We start from the raw sequence: 14,050 nt of genomic DNA, 5'->3' as shown, positions 1-14,050 counted from the left end.
CTATAGGGGGATGATTGGAGCTGTCATTTGTTACTGAGACTTGTAAAGTGTGCTTTAAACAATGTACAATTTATTGATACATTTCAAACAAGGTGTAGTTTTGGCCACAACCGGACTAGATTGTGAACAAATCTTGGTGGTGTTGTCGAGCTCGAGTAAAGTTGCCTAATTATCAGATCAAAAATATCATAGCAGGCCTGGTAAACTTTCCAAATGTTGACAACAAAATACGCTAGACAATGTGTGATCTTTTTGTGTAGGTAAAAGGAATTCTGCAACAAATGTCGGTGGAAAGGCTTTTATGTGCAAATATTGATCTAATAACTATCATATCGAAGTAAACGTCATGCGATGAGATGTTGTGTTTCCCCCCCACTACATCTTGTCTGGAAAGCTGGCGATTTATTAGGCCAGTGGTTCCCAAACTGAAAAAAAACAACGAACACAATTATATTTTGGAAACTCAGTCCGACTTTCAAACTTACTCTTGAAAGTTGTAATAGTGGAATGCACAAGATGCAATTTCGAAATTGGGTAGTGCATCATCAGTTTTCATCGTCATGTCAGTCATTGCATACCTCAGAGAGCTATTTATAACTGCATATTTTAGTGGCCTTTTATTGTCCCCAGCACAAGGTACACCTGTGTAATGTCCAGGGTTTTCGTCGGACGGGGGCCGGACCCCCCCCCGTCTCAGCCTCCAGTATCTATGCTGCAATAGTCTATGTGCCGGGGGCTAGGGTCAGTCTGTTCACCGGATGTGCTACCTTGTCCCGGACCTGCTGTTTTCGACTCACTCTCTCTCTAACGCACTTGCTGTCTCAACCTCTGAATGCTCGGCTATGAAAAGCCAACTGACATTTACTCCTGAAGTACTGACCTGTTGCACCCTCTACAACCACTGTGATTATTATTTGACCCTGCTGGTCATCTATGAACATTTGAACATCTGGTCTTACTGGCCGTGTACTCTTATAATCTCCACCCGGCACAGCCAGAAGAGGACTGGCCACCACTCAGAGTCCGGTTCCTCTCTAGTTATCTTCCTAGGTTCCTGTCTTTCTAGGGAGTTTTTCCTAGCCACCTGGCTTCTACATCTGCAGTGCTTGCTGTTTGGGGTTTTAGGCTGGGTTTCTGTACAGCACTTTGTGATATCTGCTGATCCCAGTCCCAGTCTTTTGTCTCCACATGCTTCAAGATGGTTTCAATTGTTCCTGTACCCAGGAAGGCAAAGATAAATTAACTAAATGACTACCGCCCCGTAGCACTCACTTCTGTTCTGAAGTGCTTTGAGAGACCAGTCAAGGATCATATCACCTTCACCTTACCGGCCACCCTAGACCCACTTCAGTTTGCATACCTCCCCAACAGGTCCACAGACGACTGCACACTGCCCTATCCCATCTGGACAAAAGGAATATTATGTAAGAATGCTGTGCATTGACTACAGCTCAGCATTCAATACCATAGTACCCTCCAAGCTCATCATCAAGCTGGCGGCCCTGGGTCTCAACCCCTCCCTGTGCAATTGGGTCCTGGACTTTCTGATGGGCCGCCCCCAGGTGGTGAAGGTAAGAAACAACATCTCCACTTCACTGACCCTCAACACTGGGGCCCCACAAGGGGTGTATGCTCAGCCCCCTCCATCATGCACGCCTCCAACTCCATCATCAAGTTTGCAGACGACACAACAGTAGTGAGCTTGATGATCAACAACGACGAGACAGTCTACAGGGAGGAGGCGAGGGCACTCGGAGTGTGGTGTCAGGAAAACAACCTCTCACTCAACATCAACAAAACAAAGGAGATGATTGTGGACTTCAGGTAACAGATGAGGGAGCACCCCCCTATCCACATCGAAGGGACAGCAGTGGAGAAGGTGGAACGTTTTATGTTCCTCAGCATAGACATCACAGACAAACTGAAATGGTCCACTCACACAAACAGTGTGGTGAAGAAGGCGCAACAGCACCTCTTCAAACTCGGGAGTCTGAAGACATTTGGCTTGTCACCTAAAACCCTGACAAACTTTTACAGATGCAAAGTCAGAGCTTCCTGTCGGACTGTATCACAGCCTGGTACAGCAACTGCACCGCCCTCAACTGCAAGGCTCTCCGGAGGGTTTTGCTGTCTACACAACTCATCACTGGGGGCAAACTACCTGCCCTCCATGACACATACAGCACCCGATGTCACAGAAAGGCCAAGAAGATCATCAAGGACATCAACCACCCGAGCCACTGCCTGTTCACATCGCTACCATCCAGAAGGCGAGGTCAGTACAGGTGCATCAAAGCTGGGACCGAGAGACTGAAAAACAGCTTCTATATCAAGGCCATCAGACTGCGAAACAGAAATCCCTAACTCAGAGAGGCTGCTGCTTACATTGAGACCCAATCACTGGCCACTTTAATAAATGGATAGCTAGTCACTTTATACAATGCACTCTAAATAATGCCACTTTAATCATGTTTACATATCTTACATTACTCATATCACATGTACATACTGTATTTTATACCCTCGATTGCGCCTTGCCTATGCCGCTCGGCCATCACTCATCCATATACGTACATATTCTCATTCACCCCTTTAGATTTGTGTGTATTAGGTAGTTGTTGGGGAATTGTTAGATTACTTGTTAGATATTACTCCACTGTTGGAACTAGAAGCACAAGCACTTTGCATCACTTGCATTAACATCTGCTAACCATGTGTATGTGACAAAAACTATTTGATTTGATAAAAAGGGCTTCATAAATATATTTGATTAATGATCATGCTGTTTAATCAGCTTCTTGATATGCCACACCTGTCAGGTAGATTGGATCGATTATCTTGGCAAAAGAGAAACGCTCACTAACAGGGATGTAAACAAATTTGTGCACAAAATATGAGAGAAATAATATGTTTGTGCATTTGGAACATTTCTGGGATCTTTTATTTCAGCTCATGAAACATGGGACCAACACTTCACATTTTTGTTCAGTATAGATTTTGTTCTGCCAAATGAGTTGAGTCAATTCAGTTTAGTCTACCTGCTAACATTTTTATAAACCCTATATCTGAGAGTCCTGCAGGAGCCCTCGAGCAGTTTTCTTGATGTCTGTAATCATTTGCTGTTTCAGATAAGTAAATGGACAGCTGTGCTTCAGACTGGAGACCCAGTCAATGAGGAGATGAGGATGCATTTGGTGTGAAGGACATTCCACTTGGGTCGGCTTTGGTAGATGTCAAGGTTTCTGTGTCCCATGATTCTTGTGTAGTTGAATCAGAGATTGTACCAAACTTATTCTTTTTGGATCCTAGGGGAGCAAAGGGCCTCAACGGTGCATCTCTGTTGAGGCCCTTTGCTCCACTAGGAGCTGCAAGGGACACCTTTCATGAAGGTAGAGAGACCGGATGAAGGACCACGGAGCAGGGCGCAACATGGAGGACCAAGTGGATGGGGTAACTGAATTTATTGGGTCATTAGACAGGCCTACTTCTGTTCAAAACAGGGTCTCTGTCCCAAATGGCACCCTATTCCCTATATAGTGCACTACTTTTAAACAGGGCCCATAGGGCTTTGGTCAAACTTAGTGCACTCTGTCGGGAATAGGGTGCCATTTGGAATGCATACTTACTTGGTTACTTGGTTTCCAAACCTTGTTATACTGACCATGGTTTTGAACTTTTAATTTGATAACATTTTGCAATTATATCATTTTTTGGTCCATATAAGGAGGGCATCAAATTCTTGACGTAAGTACATGTACAGCTGAAGTCGGAAGTTTACATACACTTAGGTTGGAGTCATTAAAACTCGTTTTTCAACCACTCCACACATTTATTGTTAACAACCTATAGTTTTGTCAAGTCGGTTAGGACATCTACTTTGTGCATGACACAATTCATTTTTCCAACAATTGTTTATGTCACTGTATCACAAATCCAGTGGGTCAGCTTGGATTATGTAATGGCTTTAGAAGCTTCTGATAGGCTAATTGACATAATTTGAGTCAATTGGAGGTGTACCTGTGGATGTATTTGAGGCCTACCTTCAAACTCAGTGCTTCTTTGCTTGACATTATGGGAAAATCGAAATAAATCAGCCAAGACCTCAGAAAAAAATTGTAGACCTCCACAAGTCTGGGTCATCCTTGGGAGCAATTTCCAAACGCCTGAAGATACCACGTTCATCTGTACAAACAATAGTGCGCAAGTAGGAACCTTATGGAGCCACACAGCCATCTTACCGCTCAGGAAGGAGACGCGTTCTGTCTCCTAGAGAACGTACTTTGGCAAAGGACAGCAAAGGACCTTGAGAAGATGCTGGAGGAAACGGATACACAAGTATCTATGTCCACAGTAAAACGAGTCCTATATCGACATAACCTGAAAGGCCGCCCCAGCAAGGAAGAAGCCACTGCTCCAAGACCGCCATAAAAAAGCCAGACTACGGTTTGCACATGGGGACAAAGATTTAACTTTTTGGAGAAATGTCCTCTGGTCTGATGAAACAAAAATAGAACTGTTTGCACTTAATGACCATTGTTATTTTTGGAGGAAAAAGAGGGAGGCTTGCAAGCCGAAGAACACCATCCCAACAGTGAAGCATGGGGGTGGCAGCATTATGTTGTGGGGGTGCTTTGCTGTAGGCGGGACTGGTGCACTTCACAAAATAGATGGCTTCATGAGGTAGGAAAATTATGTGGATATATTGAAGCAACATCTCAAGACATCAGTCAGGAAGTTAAAGCTTGGTCGCAAATGGGTCTTCCAAATGGACAATGACCCCAAGCATACTTCCAAAGTTGTGGAAGAATGGCTTAAGGACAACAAAGTCAAGGTATTGGAGTGGCCATCACAAAGCCCTGACCTCAATCCTATAGAAAATGTATGGGCAGAACTGAAAAAGCGTGTGCGAGCAAGGAGGCCTAGAAACCTGACTCAGTTACACCAGTTCTGTCAGGAGGAATGGGCCAAAATTCCCCCAACTTATTGTGGGAAGCTTGTGGAAGGCTACCTAAAGTTTGACTCAAGTTAAACAATTTATAGGCAATGCTACCAAATGCTAATTGAGTGTATGTAAACGTCTGACCCACTGGGAATGTGATGAAAGAAATAAAAGCTGAAATTAATCATTCTCTCTAATATTATTCTGACATTTCACATTTTTTAAATAAAGAGGTGATCCTAACTGACCAAAGACAGGGAATTTGTACTCAGATTAAATGTCGGAAATTGTGAAAAACTGAGTTGAAATGTATTTGGCTAAGGTGTATGTAAACTTCCGACTTCAACTGTATATCTTTTTTTGGGGCTTTGCAATTATAACTGAGTGATGTCTTTGCAGGAAACACCAGATACAGTGATAATGCCATCCAGAATCTCCCCATTGAGAATAATCAGCACTTGGAAGAAGAGGAGAATCATGCCCCACTAACCCTCCTAGAGGAGCAGCTGGCAGAAGATCCAGAGAAGCTCAGTAAGCTGCACCAGTCTGGGAACCGTGGAGAGCAGGAGACCAGTGTTCTGGAGTTTGTAATAAAGATGGAGAAGGAGGAAGAACATACTGGATTCGGTCAGAATGGATGTCAACAGAGGAACACAGAAAAGCAGGAGAACCCCTTGAGCTCTGAGTTTGTAATGGATGAAAAGAGACCGTCAAATGTGGTCGTCTATAGTTCAAGGGAATGACCCTGACATAGTCATAGACACTGACTTTCCTAATTTCTCTTGTTGCAGTATTCAACAGTTTTTCAGATTGCATCGATGCTCAGGTACTATCCAAATGGCACCCTATATTCCCTATTTAGTGCACTACATTTGACCAGAGTCCTGACTTTTGTTTTGGATCTGAAACTAAATAATTGTGTTAATTGCTACACACCAGAGGGCAGTGTAACACTTCATTCAAAAATTAGCACATGGTCACAGTCACTCTAGTGTGGTTTTGCTGAGGGAACAAGAACTAACCCAAATTTAAAGTTGTCCTTTACTGTTGGGTCCTTTAAAATAATAAATTAAACTGTAATGGAGGGGTTGTCAATTCTGGAGGGGTTGTCATATGCCAGAAATAGAGAAAGCTATGATGCTTTTCCAAGACGTAAGAGCTTTTCAATACAACACAACTTTAATTGCTATTAGTTACAGCGAACAACGGAAAAGTGTCTTCCCCTTGCACCTAGCCATATTTCACTGGTGTAGACAGGAGGCAGTCGCAGGTTTAGAACTACTGAATTGATTTAAGTACCATAGAACAAAGTGGGAAAAAACCCAAACACTGTTGTGCTCAAAATATATCTTCATAATCAAAAGGCACAGGGCAAACCCAAAGTGCAAAATATAAAGTACTCAGGAAATAGTAGGAGAGATTCCTTTCAGGAAAACAAGTAACATTTACAATGACTGACAAAGACAAATGACAGAAGGAGTATATATACAGTGATAGAGTGCGGATTGGAACCAGGTGTGTGTAATGATGACGAGGGGATGACGAATGGGATGATGATGACAAAGCTCACCATGAAGAAGTGAGTCCAACAGGCTGCGGACGGAGTACGCCGGGGCCCCCTCGACGTCCAAGGGAGGCGGAGGTGCGTCGTGGGGTCTAGCACTAGCCAAGGGACCAGCTGCCACCGGCCTGAGGAGAGATACATGAAACGAAGAGTGAGATACGGTAATTGACGGGGAGCTGTAATCTGTACTTCACCTCATTGACTCTCCTCAGGACTTTGAACGGCCCCACAAACTGCTGGCTCAGCTTCCTGCAGTGCAGACAAAGGGGCAGGTCCTTTGTAGAAAGCCAGACCCTGTCACCGGGGTGAAAGACCGGGCCACACTGCTGTGATGATTGGCCTGCGCCTTTTGCCGGTGGATGACATGCTGGAGACTGGTGTGCGCTGTTCCCTACCACCTCGACGTACTGGAACCAATCGTCCACCGCAGGAGCCTCAATCTGACTCTGGTGCCATTGTGCCAGGGTCAGCTGATAGCCTAGAACACAACCTCACACAATGATTGTGTGAGGTTAGTGGAGGAGTGACAGAGGGGGTTTTGTGCGTATTTTGCCCAAGGCAGCAATGCAGCCCACTCCCCTGGCCGGTCCTAACAGTAACTACGAAGGTACCTACCCAGTTCCTGATTTATCCTTTCCATCTGCCCATTTGAATGGGGACCGTGACCCCCAGTCGTTCCATGAAAGCCTTCCAGACACAGGTGGTGAACTGAGGACCACATTCCGACACGATGTCCTCCTGGATCCCATAGTGCCGGAAGACGTGAGAGAAGAGAGCCTCCGCGGTCTGCAGGGCCATAGGGAGACCAGGCAGAGGAATCAAATGACAGGCTTTGGAAAACCAGTCCACAACGACCAGGATGGTGGTGTGCCCCTCCGATGGGTGAAGGTCTGTGACAAAGTCCACGGAGAGATGGGTGGAGTTTGCCATAGGGGAGGTGTCTAGGTGTCTTGTGCTGTGCGCAGGTGGAGCAGAATGAGATTTAAACCCGGACGTCCTGGGACAAGGTGGGCCACCAGTACTTTGCGGAGAGACAGTCGATAGTATGGGCTATACCCGGGTGCCCCGACACAGGTGCTGTGTGTGCCCAGGCAAAGAGACGGTCCCACACATCGGAGGGCATGTAGATACCCCCTCGGGACAGTGGGCAGGTGAGGGCTCCTGACGCAGGGCTCGATGGATGTTCGCGTCCACATTCCACACGACAGGAGCCACAATGCGACAGAGGGGAATAATGGGTGTCACTTTCTCCCTCCGATCCTCTGTGTCATGTACCCGGGACAATGCATCGGCCTTAACGATCTTTGATCTTTCAGCCACTTCGCTGCTCGAAATTACTCCGAGTTCCTGTGGTCCATCCAGACAATGAATCGGTGTTTAGCACCCTCCAGCCAGTGCCGTCATGCTTTCAGCGCCTTCTTGACGGCCAACAACTCACGATCCCCCACGGCGTAATTCTGCTCCGCGGGAGCCAGAAGGCGCATGGATGGAGTTTGGGCAACGATCCAGTGTGTTGGGAGAGAACAGCCCCTACTCCAACCTCGGAGGCGTCCACCTCCACGATGAAATGCAGAGACGGGTCAGGGTGAGCCAGAACAGGTGCGTTAGTAAAATGTTCCTTGAGTGCACTGAAGGCTTCATTGGCCTTCCCAGTCCAGCGCAGCTGTCGAGGACCTCCCTTGAGAGGGGCCACCACTGTGCTGAAACCCCTAATGAAATGTCTGAAATAGTTGGAAAAACCAAGGAAGCGCTGCACCGTGTTGATGTTGGATGGAACAGGCCACAACTATACTGCACTGACCCTCTGCTCTTCCATCCCGCGGTGGATATCCGCTAGCCCAGGAAGGAGACCGCCTGCTGAAAGAAAAGGCACTTCTCCGCCTTGGCATACAGGTGATGCCCTATCAGCCTCTCCAAAATGGACCTGACATGAGAGACATATTGCTCGCTTGTAGTACACCAAGATGTCGTCTATGGACACCACTACACAATGACCCAACATATCTCTAAACACCTCGTTATTGAATGATTGAAACACAGAGGGTGCATTTGTCAGGCCATAGGTCATTACCCTGTATTTGTAGTGCCTGGTGCTGGTGTTGAAGGCGGTCTTCCATTCATCCCCCCTCTAACGCGCAGCAGGTTGTAGGCACTGGGGAAATCCTATTTAGTAAAGTACTTAGCATCGTGTATCTGTTCAATCACTGTGGTATTTTAACAGTAACCAAATTCAGTGTCCAGTTATCGATACAGGGAGACCCCCCCCCCCCCCTTCTTCACGAAAAAGAAGCTGGATGTGGACAGACGGATGAATCCTTAGGCCAGTGCCTCCTGGACGTAGGCCTCCATGGCTTCGTTCTCTACATGCGAGAGAGGGTTGATGTGCCCCCGCAGGAGGGTAGAACCGTTAGTGCAGTCCCATGGGCGATGAGGAGGCAGGCACGTGGCACGAGTCTTCGAAAAGGCCACCTGTCGGTCCCAGGACTCCTCCGGGAAAGGGACGTGGGTGGCCTGGTTCAGACTTTCCATGGAGTTGGCACAGATTGACACAGAGAGACACCTCCCCTGACATCGTCTATGCATAGTCACTTTAGCTATACCTACATGTACATATCTCAATTAGCCCGACTAACCGGTGCCTCCTCACATTGACTCTGTACCAGTACCACCAGTATATAGCCTCGCTACTGTAATTCACTGTCATTTGACTGTTTATTTTTATTTTGTATTTCTTTACTTATCTATTGTTTACCTAATACCTATTTTTTACATAAAAATTGCACTGTTGGTTAGGGCTTGTAATTAAGCATTTCATTTCACCTGCTGTATTCAGCGCATGTGACAAATAAACTTTGATTTGACACTCCTGTGGCCAACCCAACAGCCTCCTCTCTGTCCATGATATCCTGGGATTATGCAACTGTAGCCAGGGGAAACATAAAACTATGTGGTGTCCAGGAGAATCTAAGATGAGGAAAGGGATGCGTTCATGGTGGTTGTGAGGGAAATTGGAATCGTGGTCTGGCACACCAGTCTTGTTCCTAGGGGACGCTTGTCTAATGCAAGGACTAGGATAGGGGGTTGTAAAGGGACTAGAGGCATGCGTAATGATAAAGCCACTGACAGGTCGTAAAAATTACCTGAAGTACCTGAGTCGACTAGGGCAGGACTCAGTGGGGGGCCAGGATAGTCCGGGAAGGTGACAGGGAGGAGGATGGGCTGGGTGGACAGAGAGGAGCAAGGCACGTCCACACCTACCTGGGAAGGTGCAGGAGCGCTCCTCAGCCTGTCGCTTCCTCGCCTGGTTCTCCTTCTGGGACAGGTGTTCCAGGGGAGAAGGTGCGTCATGCCCACCTCCATGGGCTCAGTCTCGCTGGAGGTTCCTGGGAGAGGGTGATGATTGGCACACAGGAGATTATCCAGGCAGATGGCCATGGCGATAAGTCCAGCGTGAGGTCCTCATTGTAACAGGCTAGCTTGGTCTGGATGTCCGCCTGTAATCCGCTGCAGAAAACCGTCAACAGGGCCTGGTTGTTCCAGCCAGTGGACGCCGCCATGGTCCAGAAACCTAGAGAGCTTACTCCGACGCTGTCCTAGACCCCTGGCGTAGATGGAGGAGATGCTCACCTCCCTCTCGGCCCTCTGTAGGGTGGTCGAAGATGGCACGGAAAGGTTGGGTGAAACACTCATAGGACTGCACTTCTGGTCCATCCCTCTTCCAGCCATAGCCCAGCTTGTCAGCACCTAGATCACAAAGGCCACCTTGTCCCTCTCGGAAGCCGTCCCAGCATGGCAGGCCAGGTGGAGATCACACTGCAAGAGAAACCTCCTACACTGAGCTGGGGTGCCGTCAAACCACTCCGGGAGGGGCAGGTGAATGTTGATGATCAGATCGGGTGATGTAGATGGTGGTAGGGTGGCTTAAATGACCGCGGGGAGCTGGGAAGGTGGTGGTGTAGCCTGCAGTTGGTGTACGGCCTGGAGCACCTCGTTCATGGTAGTCCCGAGGCGGTGGTGGTGGAGCTTCGCTCCTACAGCGGAGAGGTCGGGATGTCCTGCTGCTTCCTGTTTTCTTGGGTCGGTCATTCTGTCACTGGTGTAGGCAGTCGCAGGTTTAGAACTTACTGAATTTATTTAAGCACTATAGATCAAAGCAGGAAAAACCCCAAAACTGCTGTGCTCAAAATATATCTTCATAAACAAAAAGGCACAAGTGCAAAATATACTCAGGAAATAGTAGGAGAGAGTCCTCTCAGGGAAACAAGTAACATTTACAATGACCGACAAAGACAAATGGCAGAGGGAGTATATATACAGTGATAGAGTGGGAATTGGAACCAGGTGTGTAATGATGATGAGACAAGTCCGGGGTTGATGAGTGAAGAGCGTTTGCCAGCATTCGTTTTGGCAGCAGCTATAGAACTGGTGTGACACCGTCGGGGGAATTTGGAAAGGTTGTGGCTGTTTTAACTTCACTTATTGTGGTTTTCTATTCAGCACCATGGATAGTGCTGGGGTTGATCAATTGCCCGCGAATCTAAACCCACTGTGAATCATGTGCTAAAAGCTAACATTTACATATTGCATTCTTTAGCCTAAAAATCTATGGTTGGCCCATTTCTAGCAATAAAGTAAATGATCATCTCTCAAGGTTTTGTTTCAAAATGTTTATTTTGTCACAGCATAAAATAAATGAACCGTGAGCCTTCTGGCTACACAATCGTGGACTATACAAAGGGGGTACAAAACATTAGGAACTCCTGCTCTTTCAATGACAGACTGACAATGTGAATCCAGGTGAAAGCAATGATCCCTTATTGATGTCACCGTATTGATGTTAAATCCACTTCAATCAGTGTAGATGAAAGGGAGAAAACAGGTTTAAAGAAGGATTTTTAAGCCTTGAAACAATTGAGACATCGATTGCGTATGTGTGCCATTCAGAGGGTGAATGAGCAAGACAAAAGATGCGAGTGCCTTTGAATGGGGTATGGTAGTAGGTGCGATTAGCACCAGTTTGATTGTGTCAAGAACTGCAACATTGCTGGGTTTTTCACGCTCTACAGTTTCCCGTGTGTATCAAGAATGGTCCACCCCCCAAAGAATATCCAGCCAACTTGACCCAACTGTGGGAAGCATTGGAGTCGATATGGGCCAGCATCCCTGTGGGAAGCTTTCGACACCTTGTAGAGTCCATGCCCCTGCGAATTGAGGCAGTTCTGAGGGCAAAAGGGATACAACTCAATTTTAGGACGGTGTTCCTAATGTTTTGTTCACTCTGTGTATAATCTAATTAAATAAACAAGTCAAGACCCAGCAATTATCATTTTCCATTATTACTTTTATTCGATACAGAAAAAACTAAATGTTCATAAAGCAGTTCAATTTGAGTTCATTAGAAGATTTTTAAAAATGACATGAACATGAAAAACATGAAAAACGATCTTAGTCAGAAACAGTAACTATAATTTTAGATAGGCCTAACTGTAATTGTAGCTGACTGATTCTTAAGACCCAGCCAAGCACAGTGGTGTAAAGTACAGTACTTAAGTAAAAATACTTTAAAGTACTACTTAAGTAGTTTTTTGGGGTATCTGTACTTTACTTACTATTTATATTTTTTACTACTTTTACGCTTTTACTTTTACTTCACTATATTCCTTACGAAAATATACTTTTTACTCTATCCATTACTTAAGTATATTTTCCTTGTCACCCAAAAGTAGTTACATTTTGAATGCTTAGCAGGACATGAAAATAGTCAAATTTACACACTTATCAACCAACCATCTCTGGTCATCCCTACTGCCTCTCATCTGGGGGACTCACTAAACACACATGCTTCGTTTGTAAAAGATGTCTGAATGTTGGAGTGTGTCCGTGTCTTTCTGGAAAAAAAGAAAAAGAAAATGGTGCCGTCTGGTTTGCTAAATATAAGGAATTTGAAATTACTTATAATTTTACTTTTAATACTTAAGTATATTTTAAACCAAGTACTTTTGTACTTTTACTCAAGTTGAATTTTACTGGGTGACTTTTACTTTTACTTGAGTCATTTTCTATTAAGGTATCTTTACTTTTACTCAAGTAAGATAGTTGGGTACTTTTTCCCCCACTGGGAAAACACATGTAGAATAACATTCTACACACAAACTAAGGTTAGAGGCTACATCAAATAACCTGGTAGGCCTACCCTGTAGCAAACAAACAAAGTATTTGCTTAGGCTATAGGCCTATCTGTTTAACTTTTCTCTTTTATGCTGAAGTGGGCTCCAAAAAGCATGTGCATCAATTGTTCCCGGACTCAGGCGGTTACTGATATTCGCCACAAATTGGCCACAGACTGAGAAGGCTCTCTTGACCTCCATAGAGGTAGCCTGGATCTTGGCGAGAGAGGATGCATGTTTTTTTACCTGGTTTTTTGTTGCTTAAATCAGGCAGAATTCCCTTAGATAGGATTTTTAACAGGTTGGTTTTGTAGTAGGCCTCATTGACATTAGTTTGAATAAAGCTGTGCCACACAGACAACCTTTTTTTAGTTAATAAAAGCAGTTAGGCCAAACAGTAGCTCAAAAGCTGGAGTCAATTTTGTTACCTATTAACTGCAATACAAGGTTGTGTATAGTTTCAGCATAAACAATGCGTGAGCTTTGAATTTATGGAGACTTTGTGTAAGTATATATGGTAGGCTACAAGAGCATTGATTATTGCTAATAAAGATAGCAGCTCAGAAATGGCCATATAATGACAGATTTAGACATTGCATATAATTTAACAGTTCCATTTCACGTCATGCTGTTCATACAGTAGAAATAGTGTCTTGGCACACTTAGAGTATTTGAAAGGTATTCAGACGCCTTCACTTTCTCCACATTTTGTTACGATATACACAATACCCCATAATGGCAAAGCAAAAACGTGTTTTTAGACATTTTAGCACATTTATGAAAAATGAAAAAACAAAATCCCTTATTTACATAAGTATGAGACTCGAAATTGAGTTCAGGTGCATCCTGTTTCCATTGATCATCCTTGAAATGTTTCTACAACTTGATTGGAGTCCACCTGTTGTAAATTCAATTGATTGGACATGATTTGTAAAGACACACACCTGTCTATGTAAGATCCCCCAGTTGACAGGGAATGTCAGAGCAAAAACTAAGCCATGAAGTCGAAGGAATTGTTCGGAGAGCCCCGAGACAGGATTGTGTTGAGGCACAGATCTGGGGAAGGGTACCAAAACATTTCTGCACCATTGAAGGTTCCCAAGAACACAGTGGCCTCCATCATTCTTAAATGGAAGAAGTTTGGAACCAACAAGACCCTTCCTAGAGCTGGTAGCCCGGCCACACTGAGCAATTGGGGAGAGAAGGGCTTTGGTCAGGGAGGTGACCAAGAACCCGATGGTCACTCTGACAGAGCTCCAGAGTTCCTCTGTTGAGATGGGAGAACCTTCCAGAAGTGCAACCATCTCTGCAACACTCCAATCAGACCTTTATGGTAGAGTGGCCAGACGGAAGCCACTTGTCAGTAAAGGCACATCACAG

This window comes from Oncorhynchus kisutch, linkage group LG27 (genome assembly GCF_002021735.2).
Source record: "Oncorhynchus kisutch isolate 150728-3 linkage group LG27, Okis_V2, whole genome shotgun sequence".
Lineage (NCBI taxonomy): Eukaryota > Metazoa > Chordata > Actinopteri > Salmoniformes > Salmonidae > Oncorhynchus > Oncorhynchus kisutch.
Note: the sequence above shows the minus strand (reverse complement) of the source record.